The sequence below is a fragment of the Talpa occidentalis genome, unplaced genomic scaffold (genome assembly GCF_014898055.3).
Source record: "Talpa occidentalis isolate TD23 unplaced genomic scaffold, MPIMG_talOcc4v2.1 talOcc4.7, whole genome shotgun sequence".
Lineage (NCBI taxonomy): Eukaryota > Metazoa > Chordata > Mammalia > Eulipotyphla > Talpidae > Talpa > Talpa occidentalis.
This window is the reverse complement of record NW_023605083.1, coordinates 108068164-108077916: the sequence shown is the minus strand read 5'-3', so window position 1 is coordinate 108077916 and position 9753 is coordinate 108068164. Positions and strand designations below refer to the sequence as shown.

The 9753-nt window shown below is 37.2% G+C and overlaps 1 pseudogene; it reads left to right on the top strand.

The window, feature by feature from the left end:
- LOC119231546 (arginase-2, mitochondrial-like) lies at window positions 1-7250 on the top strand (annotated as a pseudogene).
- The last annotated feature ends 2503 nt before the right edge of the window (window positions 7251-9753 follow it).

Below are 9753 nucleotides of genomic sequence, written 5' to 3'. Positions count from 1 at the left end.
ATGAAGTTTTTATTGATTGATATAAATATGCATGGCTTTGTTCAGCTGAACACTGCTGGTAGGAGTTACTGTCGTATGTAATACATTATCTTATTACACTCATTTTATGGAAGCTGATCCTGATGGGACAGTGGAAGGAGAGCTTACTCCAGCTTTCTGGAAAAGCAATTAATCCGACTGCTTATGTAGCAACCAAGCCTTGGATCACATTGGTGTGCTGGCACTCTTTCTACTTTTATTAAAACAAAAATGCAGCTGCTGACCAGAAGTACAGCTCCACAAGTGGTGCTTTCATTGTGTTAGTAAGAGATTCATATCCAGGGTTGACATCATTTCAGTTATGGCCTTTTCATTATTAAAGTTTGGAATTTCATGTTTGTTTATTAAAGATTTAAAGCTATAGGTTAAATCACCAAATTGAAATCCACTTATTTTCCTATACTATGATAAGTGGATAAGGTATGCCGGAAATGTGTTTTTCAGATTTTATCCCCAGATGAATTTATTTAATTGTGAAATGCATCGTATCATGAAGAAACTGACATTTCTCCCTAATCTTTAGCATTTTTTTATGAGCAACTCGTCACATCCCTCAGTTTCTCAGTAAGTACATTTAGCAAATGTTTTAGAGTTATTGACTATTAAATTTTTTAGAGCTATTGACTATTAAAAAATAGTACCCAGGACTTTTACTTTGCCCCTGTGGCAAGTTCACTGTGTATTTCATCTGTTTCTCATCAGTGTCTAAAATTGATGATTCTTTGAAACACATGCCATTCACTAATATTTACAAAGATTTTTTAACTCTTAGTATAATCATGTAATAAAAGCTTTCTTAATTTTTAATCCAATCTTTTCCCATTGCTGGGGGGTGGATTAGCAGAATACTTTTAATAAGGGCTTTAATGTAAATTCTATTGTAAACAGCAGAAATAACATTGTATAGTTAACAAAGACTTTTACAAACATTAATGAGACAAATTTTCAACTACAAATTAAAATTTTCTAGTGCTTGGGTTTTGGGCATTTTAGTTTTTGCTTTTTAATTAAAGTCTATCTGGATTTGTCTCTCCACCCCCACAACACCCCCTCACTCCCTGCGCACACTTGCGCACACACACACTATTATTGAAGTAACGTTGTATTATAACATTATATAGTTTTCAGGTGTGTATCACTGACAATCAATGTGTCATTAGACTATACAATTGCTATAGTATAATGTATACTATACAAATCAATCAATACACTACATTAAGTTTGCCACTAAAAGCTTATTTCTGTCCTTCACCTTACCATTGATACCTTTCCCTAATTTGTCTATCTCTCCTTCCCCCTTCCCTTCTGGTAACATTAAATGGCCTAAAGTTAATTTTTGTTTCATTTAATTCATTCATTTGTTTTCTCTATCTGTGACACGTGAGTGAAATCGTATTGTTTGCATTTCTCCATCTCACTTATTTCCATAAACATAGTACCTTCTAAGTTTATTCATATTGTGGCAAATGACAGTATTTCATCTTTTTTAAAAAAGTAACAGAGTAGTATTGTATTGTGAATATATACCATGTCTTCTTTATTCATTTGTTTGTCAATGGGCAATTAGGTTGTTCCCAGCTTTTGGCTATTGTAAATAGTGCTGCAATAAACATAGGAGTGCATGTATTTCTTCAAATTGCTTGTATTTTTTTGGTAAATACCTAGAAATGAGATAACTGGGTCATATGAAATTTCATCTTCAATTTTTTGGGAAAACACCATTTCTGCTTTCCATAAATGGCTGTATCAATTTACATTCCCATTTAGAGTATATAAAGGTTCCCTTCTCTTCATATCTTCTCCAAAACTTGTTTCTTTTCTTTTGGATAGTAGGCTTTTTCACAGGGATGAGGTGATATCTCCTTGCTTTGATTTGCATGTCTCTAATCATGTAAGATGATGAACATCTTTTCATGTGTTAGTGAGCTACTATTTTATCATGTTTGGAATCTCTAGAGCGCTAACTTTCTCAGAGTGGACGGCTTCTAAGCCAAGTGCATATAACCACAATATGAACTTATTGGGGGGGAATCCACATAACAATATAAACATACAATTCAATTGGCAGCAAAAAAGGGGGGGGGAAGGTAATGAATCTCTTGGTAAGGCTCAGGAGACTGACAGTGCAGAGCTGGTGAGACCTGGTCCAGAGAGTTCCTGGCAGCCATCTGTCTACAGGGAGGAAGGTCAGGGAGCAGTAGTCCTCCATGGTGCTTGCCAAAGTCTGGAGAAGGCATCAGGATTAGGGCAGTGAGTCCACAAACATCTCAGATTGCCTCAAATTCAGTAATTTTATTTACACCACTTTTCTGGGGTATATTATCAGGACCACCTGTTAATTATAATTTAAATAGAGCCTCAGAGCTCAGCCAGGTTTTTAATCTGTCCTTATATTTCACTTGTTTGTTTATTTTGTCTTCATAAACAAATGTTACTTTAAAAATTATTTTGAGGTTTTTTTTTTCTTTTCTTACATCATTGTTAATTCTTGGACAGTATATGACTTTGCTCAGGTGTGGTCACCGTGATTCTCCCAGCACCAATGCACCCTAGTCAAATGTTACTTTTTGATTGGTAACTTTAAGTCGCTATCACTTTTTGATCAGTCAGGGTCATTGCAATGTCAACACGTATAACATCACCATCAGTCAAAAATCACAATAATACATATGAGAGCTTCGTTTTTTAATCTCTACAAAAATCATTGTACTAAAGGCCATTGAATTAGTTTTTAAGAGTTTTAGTTTTTATTTTATTTTCATGCCCTGTCCATTCTGTATATGTATTAGTAGGTATTAATTGGGTTTTGTTGTTGTTGCTATCTTTTTTTAATTTAAGATGAAAATAACATTTAGAAAGTAGAGTAATGACTGTGATGTCACTGATATCTTTTCTTTTAAAGACTATTTAAATTATTTGCAGGGGACCTATTGCATGGGGCAGGATGAAAATACACTCAAAAGTCTATAATTCTTAAGAAAAAAGGGTTGCTGTGTTCCAACACCAATTTTCCGATGCCAAATGATTGTCCTACAATTCAAATTAAATTCTGACACCAATTGCCCAGCATTGGAGTCAGACTCCACACAGGTTTAGGACAAAGTCCTTCACAAGACTACCCCTAATTTGGAAGCCAGTCAGTCACAAGTTCTGGGTGTCACCATTCAGGTGCCAATCTGGCTCTCTACAATATCCCTGGATTTGATAATTGACTTGATTGACTCACAGAACTCAGGAACGTGCTATACATAGAATTACTTTCTGATAAAGGATACAAATGAAATAAGATGAACAGATACAGAGCAAGTTCTGAAAGAGTCCAAAATGCAAGAGCTTCTGTGCCTGTGGAATTAGGTGTGCCATTAGCACATTGATATGTTTTCACCATCCAGGAAGTTCCCCTAAGTCTAGATGTGCAGATGGTTTTATTACATCTTATTACATCGATAGAAATGATTAAATAATTGGCCACTATGATTGGACTCTTTAGCCTCTCTCCTTTCCTTAAAGTATGGACTGGCCCAATATATATATATATATATATATATATATAGAGAGAGAGAGAGAGAGAGAGAGAACAGAACAGGTGGATTTATTGAAATATGGGGCGAGACCTGAGAAGCCTGCATGCTAAGGAAGACTTGAGGCTCTCTTTTATTCTCCATTTTCATAGACTTTCTGACTTGGGGCTCCAGTTTGCACCTATTATCTGCTGGGATGTCTGGTCTCTGGTATTGGTCTTTGCCACAGAAACATGTTCTGGCCTCTGATCTGCATCCCTGGAGCCAGGCTTGTTCTTCTGTCATGGTTGTGGTCAGTTTTAGGCCTTGTCCCTGAGCAGCCTTATCTATTCCAGCCTCCCAAACCTGCCTGCTGGGTCAGGTGTGAGGGGCTTGGTTTTTTTGTTTGTTTGTTTTACATCATTGTTTATTTTTAAACAATATTTGCTTCCTCCCACTCCTTCAGGTGTAGTCCCCATAGAGTTTCCTTCACCAAAGCAGCCATGCACCATCACCACAGTCCCCTGTGCTCCTCCCTCCCTCCCTCTTCCTCCTCCTCCCTTGCAGTATGTCTCTGATTTATAATTGTCCATTTTTGCTTTTTTGTGTTTTGTACTGTTATTATTATTTTTACACTGATGTCTTATTTGGTTCCCCTATATTCCTGCTGTAAGTGAAACCATCCAATATTTTTCTTTTTCCTTCTGGCTTATTTCACTGAGCATAATTCCTTCTAATTCCATCCATGTTGCTGCGAATGGCATGAGTTTATCTTTTTTGATTGCTGAGTAATATTCCATTGTGTATATATGGCACATCTTCTTGATCCAGTCATCTATTTTTGGGCATTTGGGTTGTTTCCAGGTTTTACCTATTGTAAATAGTGCTGCAATAAACATAGGTGCACAGATGTTCTTTTGAATCAATGTTTTTGTGTCCTCTGGGTAGATCCCTAGTAGTGAAATTGCTGGGTCGTATGGTAACTCCATTTTCAGTAGATTGAGGAACCTGCAGACAGCGTTCCATAGTGGTTGCACTCCCACCAGCCATGTAGGAGAGTTCCTTTTTCACCACATCCTCGCCAATATTTGTTGTTGCTTGTTTTTTTGATATGTGTGATTTTTACTGGTATGAGGTGGTATCTCAATGTGGTTTTAATTTGCATTTCCCTGATTAAAAGGGATGTTGAATATTTTTTCATATGCCTGTTGTGGACTGGCCCAATATTCTAATCCTCTGTCACATGGTTGATGCTATCCAGACCTCCACCACCTTATTAACATAACAAAGAGACTCCTATCACCAAAAAAGTCCAAGGATTTTTGAAGCTCTGCTCCTTGAATCAAGGACAAAGGTCAGATGCAGTTTTTAATTTTACCACATTATAATGGTTATAATTATAAATATTTGTCATTTGGGTAAAAAGCAACGAGATTTAGAAAGATAATTCTGATGGAATTTCACACACAGAGGTAATCAGTAAATTAATGGCAGTCATACTGGATAGGTCGATTGTGGGAGTTGCAGTTGTTTTTCCATCTACATTTAGAGTAGGTTTAAAGATTTCATAGTAACCGGCTACTTATTGTTTTCTTTTTTCAAGATTTATTTTATTTATGCATACAAGATTTGGAGTGTAGGCCAGAGGTGCAGGGGGTGGTGTGTGTGAGAGGATTCACCAGAGACAGAGTGGGAAGCAGAACAGGTGGATTGACTGAAATACACTGCTGAGGGGAGCAGCAGCAGGTGAGACAGGAGAGGTCTGCTGTGCTATGTGGGTTAGCTCCCAAGTCGGGGAACGAACTTATGCTATAGTGGCTGCCGATAGCTTCCTAGTGCTGAGACTTAACCCCTTGCGCCAGCAGGGTGGCCCTCTGGCTTCTTATTTGATGCTGCAAATAATGTTCTGGATTTTAAGGTGGCCATTTGCAGAGTTTGCATCCCATGCTACCCATCATGTCTCTGAGAAGCACCCTTTGGGAGCAAGCGCCTTCTGACCTAAGGAAGTCCATTTGTTATAGGACAGGGAGAGGGGCAGCCCAAACCCCGCAAACCTGCCTATTCTAAATGGGTTCTGCCATCCGCCGCATCAACACAAAACATATGACACTTTAATGGGAAGGATCTTTAATAAAAACTAGGAAACAATACAGGTGAGGCAAAGAGTCTAGTTTCTAGATGAAGCACCCAAAGTTACCCATCCCCTCGTGGGTAAAACTCCATCCATATGGGATTGGCCCAGAACAAGGCCCCAAAGCCTGCCACAAGTCTAAAGCATCTTCCAGTGGGGACCCACAGAAAAGGGTCACAAACAACCGGACAAGCCCGGAAGGAAAAGAGCAAAATCAACATCCAGATAAAAGCTGCCATTGTCACCTCCCCACGGTCTCACCCACATCTGTGTCACCCAGTCCACGACCAAAAGACAAGCACAGTTTCTTCACGTGTCTCTAGGCACCACGCGCCTCCTCCGGGTCTCCTGGCTCCATCCTGCTTCCTTCCTTCCTCAGTCTCTTCTTCTGCTTCTCCTCTTCCTGCTGAGCTCCACCCTCCCTTGGGTGGGGCAGGGAACCTCCCCCTTTCCTGGGGACCACCCTGTTACACATTCACTCCTAACAGTGATTGGAACCCTATTCTCACAAGGACAGAAAATAAAGTAGTGGAATATGGTCCAGCTACTGTAAAAGAAACTGGCTTGATGAAAAGCTGTCCAACTTGGGCTGCTGCCAAAAAGACTTTGAAGATTTGAATTTTATACCAGTTCCCAAAGATGATCTTTACAACAATCTGTTAGAGAATCCTTGCCCCGTGGGCCTTGCCAGCTAAGAATTAGCTCAAGTGGCTAGTAGAGTCAAGTCAGGTGGCTACAGCTATCACAGTGGGAGGGGATGACAGCCTGGCAATGAGAACTATTAGTGGGCACCCCTGGCACTGCTCAGACTTTTGTGTGATCTGGATTGATGCCCATGCTGACATCAATATATCCCTCAACCACTTCCTCTGCAAATCTCCATAGACAGCTGGTTTCATTTCTCCTCAGAGAATTACGGGACAAGTTACCACAACTCCCAAGATTTTCTGGATCAAACCTTGAATCTCTTCCCCAAGTATCATATATACCTCCTGAATGTTTTACTCTAAAGGATTACGATATTCAATATTTTTCCATGAGAGACATAGATCGACTTGGCTTCCAGAAGGTCATGGAACAGACATTTGATCTGCTAATTGGCAAAAAAAAAAAAAAAAAGGCCACTCCATCTGAGTTCTGCTATAGATGCATTTGACCCAACATGGGCTCTAGCCACAGGAAACCCTGTTGTAGGGAGACTGACCAACTCATAGGGCATGCATATCACTGAGAAAATACATAACATGGGGTTGCATAATACATAATACATAGTACGTGCATTATGTACATAATACACAATCAATACAAGCACTGGTTCTTATTGGCATAAATCTTTGGTTAGCTGCCTCTGAGGAAAAGGCCAAACCTATGTGATTGCTTCAAGTCTCGGCCAGACAAGGGAGGGATGGTGCATTGTCTATGACCAACTTCCTACTCCCAGTTCACCAGATGAATCAGAAAGAATGTGTGAGAATTTAGGAAATACTGTGCTAACATGTTTGTCACAGTGGGCATTCCAGAGTTGTGAGATATTTGAGGGGAGAGATACAAAATGGTCATCTGGGTCAATATTGCCGTAATGAGAACATTTGTGCATTCTCAAAATTGTAGAATCTCCTCTCTTTCTCCATTTGATGACCAATATACTACTGTAAATGTGTTTGTTTTTATTTGCAGTTCACAAAATATTGATATGTTGGAGTATTACGTAAATTTCAGCAGATCAGAGACAGCATTTGTTACCTTAGTATATTAAAAAAAAAGAAAAGAATGTTTTGATTTCAGTTTTATATTTTAAAAAAGTTAACTTCACAAACTAAATATCAAACACTATTCAGGATACTTGAAGTATGCAGTTTCTACTCACTGGACACCATTATTATTTATCATTTACTTATCTTTTCATTTAATTATCATTTATTATTTACCATAACAATACAAGCCAACTTGTCACTGCAGTTTGCTAACACAAAGATAAATGTATTTCTTCAATCTCATGTTGTCAGCACCTGAAAGTCAAATCTGAATATTGACTTCCCATAAACCTATGTTCAACATATTTACCAATAGTATCTTTCAAATTACTGAAATAAAATTTTCTCCAAAATATTTTGATGGTCAAATGATAGCATAACTTTCATAATGATTGCATTGTATATATCACATGACCAGATCTTACTTGTCCTTTTTGTTAATATATTAAATTGATTGATATAACCGATTTCCTTATAAATAATGAATGAATGGCAGTATTCAAATTTTACTGACATAGAAATGAACAAACATGCTGCTTTTATTTTAGAAGGGTAGGAAATAAATTAGGCTTCCTACTAAATTCCAAGTGCATCATTTACTGTACTAATGTACCTTCTTTCTTCTAAAATCAATCATATATCTCAAAAAGATATAAGGATTTACAATCTAGGAATCTAGCATTGAAGTTGAGTGAGATTGATAATACCACTTTGAAAAGAAATCAAGAATGATTTTTTTAAATCATCTTTTATCAGCAACAGTTATCACTTTCTTCCAGTGAAGTCAGCAAATGCAGTAAAACAGTTTTCAAGAAATTAATAAAACTATCTTATTTATAGTGAATAATGACATTTGAGTGAAATTATTACTGTATTTTGAGATAATGTAGACCAATCAATAAAAGAGAAAATCAGTGATTTTAGTGGAAAAATCAATTTAAGATAACCTAAGAAAATTATCTATATTTGCTTTCCTAGATTTCTTTTAAAGCAATAAAATAGAAACAAAGTAGTTTCCTTGTATATAAAACTCAAAATCATGTAAAATTATAATTTACAGTGTAAATTCTTTTAAAGATTCATTTATTTATGCATAGAAGAGCTGGTGTACAGGCCAGAGATGCAGGTGTGGGAGGTTGAGAGGATTCACCAGAGACAGAGTAGGGAGCAGAACAGTCAGATGTACTGAAATACACTGCTGAGGAGAGCAGTGAGGGAGACAGGAGATGACTGCTGCAAGAGGTCTGCTGTGCCATGTGGGTTACCTCCCTGGCAGGGGATTAAACTTGTGCTGCAATGGCTGCAGATAGCTTCATAGTGCTGTGTCTTAACCCCTTGAGCCACCAGGAAGGCCCCAACAGTGTAAGTTTTTGTAGAAATGATATATATTTGGTGTCTGTGTGAGTGTGCTTGGATATACTTATACATAAATATATACATAATATACGTATATATCCTGGGAGTGGGAGGAAAGAGAAAAAGGAAACTTTGGGAGTAATAAATAGATGAAGGGAAAATGAGACTCAGACTAAGTCATAAGTAGAAAAGGGAGTTAGACTTCTCTAATAAAATTGAACTTTGGGGGTAAAAAATACGTCTAGTTTTTTAACAGATAAATATTGCTAGAATTTCACAATCAAGTATTTATTGAGTACATATTCTGTACTTAACTCTATGCTTATAAGGGGATTGAGGAGAAGTTTAAGATATGGTCCTTGCTTTCAAAGAATATAAACCCCAATGGGGTGACTGAATTAACATACATTAAGAGAACTGGAGAAATAAGTTTTATGATATTGGTATGGGATGGGTTTGCTTCTCAAAGGAGGCGGAATATTTGCAAGTTTTAAACAAAAAACATTTAAATTCCTTCCTAAAGTTTTTTACAGTCATTCCTGAAATAAGGTCTTTGTTTTCATTTAGAAAATAACTTCTTTGCTAAAAAGTATGCTGTACCACCATCCCTTTTTCGAAGAACTAGTTCCATTTAATGCTATCACATCAAAAGTTTATTTTTCTAGAATGTAGCTACTAAAGGGTTAAAGGAACCCTTCCCATTACTGCTTCAAGAGCCATATAAAGTTGAGCTGATGTTTGATTCAAACTCTGATAGGCTTAAAGTTCTTCTTTCTCTTTTGCTCCTTCCCTTTGTATCATTAAAAATGAAAAAAAAAAAATTACCAGAAAAGTACCTACAGAACTACAGAATTTGTAAGAAACAATTTTTTCATGTTATTCAAAATTGTTTCAGAAAACATCAGTATTTGATACGAAGACTTTGTAATTGCAATCCGTTTGGTGAATGTTATTATTACTAGAATTTTATACA